An 11,357-nucleotide genomic window follows, 5' to 3' on the forward strand; every position below is an offset into this window, starting at 1 on the left:
GGCACACTATATTTAACTATTGCTGAGTTAATAGTTAGAAATATTGTTTTGAATTATAATAGTTAGAAATATCTTGCAATTGGTCCATGAATTCTGTCTCCAGCCACTCTCCCCTCCAATGGCACCTCCACCAACTCACCAGATGATGTTTCCTAAAACACCATTTTCATCTTGTCATTTTCCGGATGTTCACGATCTTCACATCTTCTAACAGTTTGCCCTTCGTGGCTCCCAGGATGGAGTTCAAATTTGTTAGCCTGGCAGTTATGATCTCTTCCCTGCTCCTTTCCTCCACCTCTACTCACCATAGCTCATTTGCCATGCAACACTTTCTGTTTTTTCAGGATTTAACTCGAAACCATTTGACCACTCAGGGAGGTCAGGTTTGCTGGGTGGGCCAGATCACAGCCCCCGTTAGGAAGAGGATTGACATGATCAAAACGATGCTTATGATATGCAAAAGAACCTGTAGGGGGGAGAGACTAGAGGCTAGGAGGCCAATTAGGAGTCTGTTTGAGGTGATAATTGTGTAGACAAGGGCAATGAGAATAGAGAGGAAAGGACAAACTGGAGAGATGTTTGAAAGGACGCATTTTCAGGAATTCGATAAATTAGTAATCTGAGGGATGAAGGAGAAGGTAGAGTAATAGAATGAAAATTTTAGTCTTAGGACTAGTAGATTGTGTTGTCATTGACCAAAATTGATATTGGAGGAAGAGAGGCAGGGAGGGTAAGGGGGATGAGAGAAAGTGAAGAGCATCTGGAAATAAGATTGAGATAATCCTTTTGACAATTTAGTGGTTTATATGGAATAGGACATGTGGCATTAGTGTCAATTTAGGGATCAGGGCTAGAGATTTTGCTATAATAAAGGGATCACAAACTGACTCATTCATTCATTCATTCATTCAACAGTATTTACTTGAGCAAGCACAGTGTGCCAGGTAGAGTTTTAGGTCCTTGGGACATATTAATTAACAAAACAAAGATCCATGCTTTTGTGGGGCATGCATTCTAGCAAGAGAGGCAGTTGAGAAACAATGAACATAATAAATAAGTAAGTTATATAGTGTAATAAGGTATTGAACACTATGGAAAAAGGACAAAATAAGGCACCGTGAGGGCTGTTGCAATTTTAAAGCTGATCCCAGACAGCACCTAGATCTTTTTTCTGTGACCCGTGGTTTGTTATTCCTATTCTGACCAAGGTGACAGAAGAAGAAATTATAAGGCAGAAATTATAAGGCATTAGCTACTGTGTGATATTTTAATAAAGATTCTTCTGTATGTCACATCTGGAAGCAATTTGGAAAAAAAGGGAAACTTCTCGTGGTTCCCATTTCCTGAATGAGTAGCACGGCAATGAAATTCAGATGAGTTAAAAAAAAATTCAGATGAGTTGAAGCTGATAATTTTCAGCAATTTAAATATCGTTGCCTTTCCTAGAAGGAGAAGCTTTGTTTATAAACAGCTAGGTCAATAGGAAAGGTAGACTCATTATTCACATTCTTCTGATAGGCTTCCAGTCAGAACACACGGGGAGAAGGGGTACACAGTGGGCTGAAACATAATCACCTAGTTTGTGGTTTTTGTTCTTTGTGATTACATGAATAATTTTATTCTTTCTTGGAAGACAAATTTTATGGGATAACATTTTTTTTTTTGGTAAAGACCAGAGGTTCGAGCCCTTACCTCGTGACCCATAGGAATATACACTATCTGTACCTGCATTCTTCCCCTCTTGAGTTATTAATGATCAAAGTCTGCACTTGGGGCACAGGATCTCCGTTTTCTGTGTTTCTTCAGCAGGATCCAATGTACTGGCGATCCACTTTAGTTTCCACTGCCTTCCATTGCCAAGCTGCTTATTTAGGATCCTCAGAGGAGGGGAGATATTTAAAAAGAAAGAAGGGAAAAGGAGTGGGATAACACGATTTCGGACAACATTGGAAGGCACACTGGTGCAGATAATGAGAGTGGTATGTGTAATAATTCGAAAACAGGCTCAGCTCTATTGAAAACAGAGAAATCGAATCCTTTGATGTGGAAATGAGCTAAAAGGGAAAGGAAAAGGTGTGAATGTAAACTCTGGGCTTTTTTTCTGTTTTCTGTTGTGTGTTTTTTTTTTTTTTTTAAGCCCGAGAATCCCCCAGGTGCATGGTACAGCATGCTGCATAAAGGGACACCCGTTGTGCAGCAGAACCAGGTTTCCCTCCCTTTGTGCTGACTCAAGCAGCTGCAGCCAAGGCAGCCGGCAGTGTAAGGTAAGATCCTGGCTTCCTGGAAAAATCTTGGGAAGAGCCCAGGGTGAGTCAGAGTATATTTGGGTCTGTCAGGTACATGTTCAGTAGAACAGAAGGGGTTGGGGTTTGAAGTTTGTTGTTGTTGTTTTAAAGTTTTTGTTTTATTTTAATTCTAGTTAACATACAGTGTTATATTAGTTCCAGGTTGAACAGTGGTCGGTGTAAATCTCTGTGCTCAGAGAAGTGGGTTCACATACACTCATCTTTGGAAAGAAACCCCTTTCAGTCAGAAGAGCCCTCACCGAAGCATACCCTTTGTGGATGTGGCATTTGTTTAACATTCTGTTAGTGATTTCTACCTTTTGCACCTATTTAATTCAGCAACATTTATTAAACTCCTAGTTGGTGCTTAGGACTCCGTGAGGTGCTCCGGATTATCACAAAGGAATAAATTTGCATAAATGACAAAACAAGATGAAACCATTTGTCAAGAATCTTCATAGGAATTCCATTCCTGGAAGCAATGAGAAAGTATGAATCCCAAATTAGTGATAACTCCTTCTATTCCTCATCCTCACATGCACAGGCAAACACACAGAGCTGTGCTCAGGTAGAAATGCCTTCTAGATAAAAATGCCCAGGGCTCTTCACACACTGCCAGTTGGCCTGGCTGGGCCAGCCTGGCGTTGCTCCATTGATGAAATGCTGATTAAGCTGCTTTGTGCTCCATAATGGACCAATGGGTCATTCTCTGTTTCTTGTCAACTTCAAACAGGCTGGGCAGTCTGAGTTTGTTTTAACTCTACTGACCTCCAATGCCTTTTGTCTTTATCAGACTTTATTCTTATCTTTTTCAGAAATGGAACTGTTTCTCTTTTTCCTGTTTCCTCATTTTTTTCCTAAAAGGCACAAAGTTACAAAAGAGGCTTCTGGAAGTGGAGCAGACAGGAAAAGCACCCAATTTTGGTTTGTTTCTAAGTATCTATTTATAGACTTTTCCAAAGTCCGTCCTTTTAGTGTGTGATAGGAGACTCCATCTCAATCTACCTTGAAAGGCAACCGAATTAAACAGCATTTGCTGAGTACCTGCTTTGTATCCAGCTTTGTTCTGAGGGAGTTAGAGTCAAAGTAGGATTTGGCCCTGCCCTTGAGGAGTTTAAAATCTAATTGAGCAAGAGAGGCAACACTAATTAAGCGAAGAATGTATGTCTGAGTTTTTGAAGTCACATTCTTGGCTTCTTTGTTTCTATGTATGATGGCTGAAAGCGTCCGTTAGTTTTAATCTACGTGACAGTAGAGTTAGCTGTTCATGGAAAAAAAAAAAAAAAAGATGTCTCTCCAACCCAAACAAAAGGAAGGCAATCTAGACATTGGGGATGTTTTAACTAATTTCCAAGCTAATTTGGTTTACCTCATTCTTTTTCTAATAGTACTTTTCCAGACTCAATGACTTCGAACAAAGAGTAAGCACTCACCTAGTCCTGCTGCTCTTTCTGGCCCGGTAAAACTTCATCAGGCATGAATTGAGCTCTCCAGGAGCTTACTGCCAAGCTTAGTGGGGTGAGGTAGGACATGAAGGAGAAAGTCATCAGTGCACAGGAGCAGTCAGGACCACAGGACCAGCCATGGGGGTCTTATCCTGAGAGGTTGGGAGGATCACTTCACTGCTTTTTCCAAGGTGTGACTTCATCTCCCCAAATCGTGATATACTGTAAAGGTTGTGGAAAAGGCTCTGTGCCCTTTGGATGAAAGGTGTATTATAGGAGGTTCATAAGAAATTTTTGGATAAATTTAGGAAAAAAATGATATAATGATGATGATGATGATAACATGTAGCATTTATTGACTGCTTGTGATATACTTGGCCCTAAATTAGTGATGGGGGTACATCTCTGATCTGTAAAGCTGCTTTCCATCTGCTAGACCCAAATTCTCAAAATATTCATTTCGAAATGGGGCCTGTTTATAATCTGTTCATAATTGTTAATCTTGGTGGTGGTTTCATGGAAATTCATTGCACTGTTTTGAAATTTTCCAAGATAAGAGGCTATGCTAAAAGGGAGCTGAATAAATTTCATTAACCTAAATGATGCCTCAGATAAAAGATGAGGGAGAAGAAAGAAGGAAGTCAACATTTCCCTAGTATTTACTAAGTGCCAGATCCTTCACATTCACTATCTGGGGATTAACTGTGAGCCCATTTTACAAATAAGGCTCAGAGATATCACAAGACTTTTCTAAGGTGTTGAACCCTGGCCAGAGTTTATGCTCTTTCCAATACACCACTTTGCTCTACTGGTCCATATGGTTTCTAAGGGCAGATTCTTGTGTTTTATCTTGGCAGCCCGCTCTGCTGGGGGATGAACGGAAACAATGGTGCTACTCTTCAAAAGTCTCTCAGACCTACGTATAGTCTGAAACCAAACAGAGTGTTCTGAAACAACAGGACATGTATGATTTAGGAAAAGCTTCAAAACACTATATGGAAACTGTCAAAGCAATGGTTAATGATGATTTGTATCTGATACGGATGTGTTTAATTGCCCATTCTGTGTGTGGGTGTGTACATACACATGCATGTACAACATTTGGGAATTTGGGGTAACTAACATCTATTTCTAGACCTTTCACAACCTCTCTCCAAGGTTAGGTATAAGCCCTATTTTACAGATGAGAGAGGTCAAAGTCAGCAACAGCAGTGTAAGGCCAACACTACCCAGGAGTGGATCACAATGCGGGTGAAGTTCAAATCCAGGCAGCTCTGGAACCAACTGTATATCCTCTCACCATGTCAGTAAGTGCTTTGTTACAATCATATTCTTCCTCCTGTGGAAACAGGCAAGAGAGGCTCAACCAAATTCCTCCATAGGGTTGAAGGGGGTGGGGAGTGTAACACAATGTCAGTCTCTTTGTCATCAGGCAAAACTCCAGGACCCTGAATTCAGTCTGCATGAACCAAACTGAACAGAAGCGAATTGTCCCATCTGTTGTCAAAACCATCCTCCCTGACTTCAAAGAATCCTGGCTCCGGAGGGAGAGACCCCTGAGGTGCAGAGAGAGATGGAAATGGAGCCCCTAGCCTTCCTATCAGCCTCTTCAGTCTCTGGGGGCTGGAGCCCCATACTGCCATTGCCTGTCATCCCAGCTGACTTCTCTTTGAATCTGAGGCTCTTCTCAACTCCCAGCCCAAACAGACCCAGGGCCCAATTTCTGTTTGAAGTGGATGTGCTACTCTTCACACGAGCTGCTGCAAAGGTGCAATGGGATTAGAGGAACCAGGCTCCCTGTGGGGCCACCTAAGCCTCAGCCAGCAGTGAGAGCTTTCAGCGGCTCACGGGGGTGATAATGGCGTTCTGGGCTTTTCCACAGGGATCCCTAGGCCCCTGAGGGATCTTAATTAAAGCAGCTTGGAGGGTCTTGGAGGGAAACATGGCCCAGAACTCAGTGCCCGAGTTTGTTTTGAGTTCTGGTTCAGTCTCTGCGGTCTCAGAGAAGCTAGGTTATGGAACAAAGGAAATGGAGGAACTGGACCAACTGTCTGAGTCCTAAAGCAAAATCTTCTGCTTTCATGTTAGTAATCTAGAGCTCTACTGCAAAACAACCCCTCCATCATCTCTCTTTGCTGGTATAGAAATAATCAGGAAATCATACTGGAAATTGCTCAGAGTGCCATAGATTGGAGTGATGCTTTCCCTTTCTCCTTTCTGAGACTGTTCTGAGGAAAAGATAATAGGTTTGCAAAGTCATGGGACCCCTGAGTGGCTCAGTGGTTGAGCAGCTGCCTTTGGCTCAGGGTGAGGTCCTGGGGTCTTGGGATCGAGTCCCTCCACAGGCTCCCTGTGTGGAGCCTTCTTCTCCCTCTGCCTGTGTTTCTGCCTCTCTCTGTGTGTCTCTCATGAATAAATAAATAAAAAATCTTTTAAAAAAAGATTTGTAAAGTCATTTATTATCTTGAAGTTTAATTATATATATTAGTTACTACCTTCCAATGAATGATATTTAGATGAAAATACTGAATTATTTTGCTATACAGCAAGGATCTCCCTATAGACATTTTTATTTTATTTTTTCAAAGATTTTTATTTATTTATTCATAGACACAGAGAGAGAGGCAGAGACACAGGCAGAGGGAGAAGCAGGCTCCATGCAAGGAGCCCGATGTGGGCCTCATCCCAGGTCTCCATCCCAGGTCTCCAGGATCACACCCCAGGCTGCAGGCGGCGCCAAACCGCTGCGCCCCCAGGGCTGCCCTCTATAGACATTTTTAAAACAGCTTTAGGGGAGGAGATTTTTTTTTTAAAAAGACAATAGAAAATAAAATATAAGATTCCTTTCCCTGTAAAAAACAATTTTTAGAAATGTCATAATTTTTTGTGACTTGAGCAAGACTTTTTAGATATAATCACAGCATTTGTCTGCTTTGAAATATTATTTTGCAAATTGAGATAATTGTTTCACAATTTGGAATTATATATACATTTGGAAATATATGTACATTTAGAAATACACATATTTGAAAAATACATGGAAATATGTATATATTGAATATATATGTATCATACACATATGTATGTAATTATTTAATTAGTACTAGCTTACCCTCTAGACCATAAGCTTCATGAAGGTAGGGATTATCTGTGATTTGTTTACCACTATATTCCCAGTGCCTGTCATGTATTAGAACACAATACATATCTATAGAATAAATGAATGATCACTTAAAGAAGTGCAATGCAATGATGATATACCTGTATATATTTGTTTTTATCTTATGGGAATGCCTGCTTTAAAGTTTCCTTCTCTCATGCAAGAGACTCAGGTTATTGTTAGATTTTATTATTTTAAAAATCACTAATGCTCATCTACAGGTAAATATGATTGAAAATGTCCTGTGGATTATCAAATTGGATGTGTAATAGTTTGCTAGTTCATGAGATGGAGAATTTCAAATATTCAGGGATCAGCCCCAACAAAGCAGAGAAGGGGCAAAATCCACCAAACACAATTGTTTAAAGTGACCACTTGTCTCTGAAATACTTTTAAATTTTGCCTGGGAGTTACGTAGTTTCTTGGTATTCGTACCAGAGTATGTTCCGGGGTATTTGCACACTGGGTGTGAAGCACCATTCATCTGTAAATGACACAGCTAAGGGACTGAAGTCTGAGGTTGGTGGAGATGTAAGTGATGAAGACCACGGGGAGTGCAAGTCCCTGCCAGAGGGAATGTTTGGAACTCTGGGTGCACTGTATAGGAAGCTGAGCTTCCCGAAGAACTCACCCCCAAACTTTGTGGAATCATCTAGTGCTTCTTCAACAGAAACCTGATGATGGGAAAGCTTTATAACAATGCTAAAACAGTTAACAGAAAACCTTTTCTTCCAGGAATAAGGGAGTGTGTGGTTGTGCACGAGTTAGTGGGGGTGGAAAGAGCTGTCTCATAGCCTTGCAAACAAGACCAGCATTGTCAAAAGTTTGCTGTTTCTACCACCGTTCCCTTATTCTCCTCTGCCCTCAAAAGATTTTCAAAGTGGTTGGAGCCCGTGATGTTGCCCAGTTTTGCTACCAACTTTCCTTTTTCTTGATCTTTTGTTTCAATGTCTGCTTTCTTTCCTCTATGTGCTCACTGAAGCCTGATTGTGGGGTCAAGCTATAATTAGTTTATATATGAAGTTTAATTCACTGTGGCTCTTTTGGCATTAGACTCAAATGGGCTTTGATGTCTGGCTGGAGCTTTGATCCCAGACCCTCGAATGGTGGTCATCACCCCAACTCAAAGGATTGCCCTTTAGTTTTTTCCCTCCTATTTGGAGACAGCTTTTCCCAATTACATCATTTGTGTTTGTTTGGCCATAAAAGCTGCAAGGCATCATTTTGTTGCTTTTCTCTATAGCAAAACTTGCAATTGATGCTCCTTACTTTGCCTGGCTGCAATAGAATGTTCACTGCTGGATAAGGCATTTGTAGAATGATACTCAGACTTTAGTGGGGGTGCTGGTGAGAGCTGTTCTGCCCAAGGGCAAAGGGTCAGACTGTGTCCTGAGGGACCCTTCCTGGTTCTGCCCAGGAAATGCCCTGAAGCATAAACTACCCAACTCCGATATATTCAGTCAAGACTTTTTTTTTTCCGTGTTAGCAACTTTATCTTACTCCCCAGATTCTCCAGGCAGCAGATCCACTCCATTTTTCATGCCACACTTTCTGAGTGTGGATTAACAGCTTTTCTGTGAAATCAGAAGCTTGGGTGAGGAGGTGGAAACAAAAGAATTGACTGGGGCTGAGCAAAACTGGAAGGGAGATAACAAAGTAGCATCAGTGAAGGAAGAAGCACCAGCACCTGGTTTAAAAAGTAGAGAAGGAAAAATCAAAACAGGAGAAGTGAGAGCCTGTTGGCAACAGAAGGGAGCAGGGAGCAGTGGGTGATTACCTTCAACTGCCTCCGGAATACCTGCAACCAAAACAAAGCATCAAAGAGGAAAGGAAAGCCAGGACTAGACTGGAGAGAATATGGCTGTTAAGAAGAGAACAGGGGCAACCCAACTAGTTACACTGAATCCGAAGACATTGGAACAAACAAACAAACAAACAAACCCCCCACAATTATAGCACTGAGCTCCTTGCTTCTAATTTCCCTTGACAGCCCAAGTTTGTTTTAATTGGCATGTGAATGAACAGCATTATTTATTAATGTGTAATGGATACTTTGGAAGATAACCTTTTTTTCTATTTGTGACCATTTTACTGGTGGAACCATTTGAATACATTAATTTTAATATTTAAACTCGCTGGGAACACTTTCTCATGGAGATGTACAAGCTGTTATGGCAAATGGTTTGCTTTGGACTAATGAGCCAGCTCCAAGTGGCATTTGGTGGGGAGGGGGTTGGGATGGAGGGGAGGTTTGGAGACATAGTGATTTGTCTGTCCACTTTAACAAGATTTATTAGTAGTGTGTAAAACATGTTTCAGCTTTTCTCCTCCCTCAACTATATAAATACAGTTGTCGATGTGTGACATAACCCAGGCCACAATGATAGACTCCACCCAGCCAAAAGGAATCTAATTCGGAGCTAGAAAGCAAGAAGCTTGCTTAGAAATTAATAGAATGAGACAATGATAGAGAACATGAGTGAGTGGCCTTTAGTATGTAGGATCTGTCATGATCCTTTGGTGCCTTCATACTAATGTCATGGAGGAAAATTAGTTCCTGCATCACTAAGTGAATTGTTTGGCACACAGTAGGCATAAAGAAGAGATGACCCGAATGGAATTGATTTTGTATGCCAACGTTTTTTGAACATAATTCTGTTTTTAGATCTAATATACAATCTTGTTAATTATGAATCATGACTACAGTTACAGTTTCTTTTATGTCTGTGAGGACAGCAACGGAGAGTCAATGGAGTGTGGCAAGGGAACTTTGGTTTTTGTTGTTTTTGTAAAGTAAATGTTGAGTTGATTCTACTTGTTGCAGAGATTAAATGGGTGCCATCAATTCAGTTAGTGTGTTAATGTGAAAGCAATTTACAACCAACCTACATTTTCTTGAGTCTCTAGAGATCATCAGTTGAAGGCTTGCAAGGCACTGTTTTGAGTACAGTAATATTAAGAGGCTATTAAAATCAGCCTCTGGCTTCGCGGAACTTATATATCGTAATTGGACAGAAGAAATACACATAAACACCCACATACATATATACATGTGTACACGCCCAGGTAAAGAACCAAACAGCATTTGGTAAGAATCAGATATTCGTACAGTTACCTGGAGTTCAGAGGAGGGAAATGAACAGATCTTGGAGGGAAGGTTAGACCACACAGGGTAAAAAGGGCAGCTGGGCAAAGGTGCAAGAGTCTGAAATAATGATATAGGATGCATTCCTTCGCACAACACTGTCTGAACTGCAGCAGGTTGTGACTTGTTGGATTCAATTTCTGAGGCTCTTTGATGTATTGATTTTTAAAGTAGATATGGTGCTTTTCCATAGACAAGCCAGCTGGTGGCATTTCCAGACCTCTATCCCAGTGGAAGCCCCCACCACCAGTGTCCCAAGCAGAGGTGACCATTTCACATATGCTACTTTGGGGGAAAGTTTATAGGTCCCTCTGGAAGAAAAAAAAAAAAAGCCACAACTCATATAATCCTTACTATGTATGTGCCTGCCACGTTGTAAACACCCCCCCCCCCCCCCACACACACACCCTGCCGCATTATCTACAAGTCTTGTAACAGGCATATTCTGTTAGCAGTTCCATTTTACCCGGGGGAAAGAGAGGCACAGAGAGGCAAAGTAAGTTGTCTGCACAGCTGGTGAAGGCTGGAACAGGATTCACATTCAGACAGTCTGCTTTCAGAGTCCGAGCTCTTGTGGTTTGCCCAAGATAGCAAATAACAACAATAAAAAAAAAAAAAAAAAAATTTCAAACAAAAACCAGGGCGCGCAGGCGCGCGCGCAAGCATGAAACCCCGAATTGCTGCAACCGCTTGCTTTACAGCGACATCCTCCTGCCTAATTGTATCTGCCTTCTGAAATCAATAAATAATAAATAAATAAATAAATAATAAATCAGCAAGCCACGAAACTAAGAGTTAGGCAGCTTTAGAACACTGCACAGTGTTTAGTGCCTGCCTTTGCAGAGCGGAGCCAAAGACACCCACGCCGCGGAAACGGCCTCTGAAGGCGCTCGGAGTACCCCGCTAGGCAAGGTGAAGGGACCTAAATGGGCGTGAGCGGCTGTGAGCGGCGGCCGTGGGGGAGGGTTAAGGCTGTGCGCCGCGAGTCGGTCGAGTTTCAGAAAGTTCTCCGGGGAGCCCCGCGCCGCGTCCCCCCGCGACCCTGCCGGGGGCGAGGCCGCCTGTAACAGGATGCTGGGGCTCCGGGCGCTCGCCCCTCGCTTTGTGCGAGGCAAAGGGACCAATAGGGAACGAGGCAAAAACTGGGCGCAGTAAACCCGAAAAGGGGGCGCGGAGGCCCGCCGCGGGAAGGGCGGGGGAGGAGAGAGGGAGGAGCAGGGAGCGCCGAGCTCGGAGGAGGCCGGCGCCCCCGACAGGAGAGGGGGACGCCCGGGGGAGCGGGCCTCGGAGCGGAGGCGGGAGGCGGGAGGCGGGAGGCGGGA

Source organism: Vulpes vulpes, chromosome 6, assembly GCF_048418805.1.
Source record: "Vulpes vulpes isolate BD-2025 chromosome 6, VulVul3, whole genome shotgun sequence".
NCBI lineage: Eukaryota > Metazoa > Chordata > Mammalia > Carnivora > Canidae > Vulpes > Vulpes vulpes.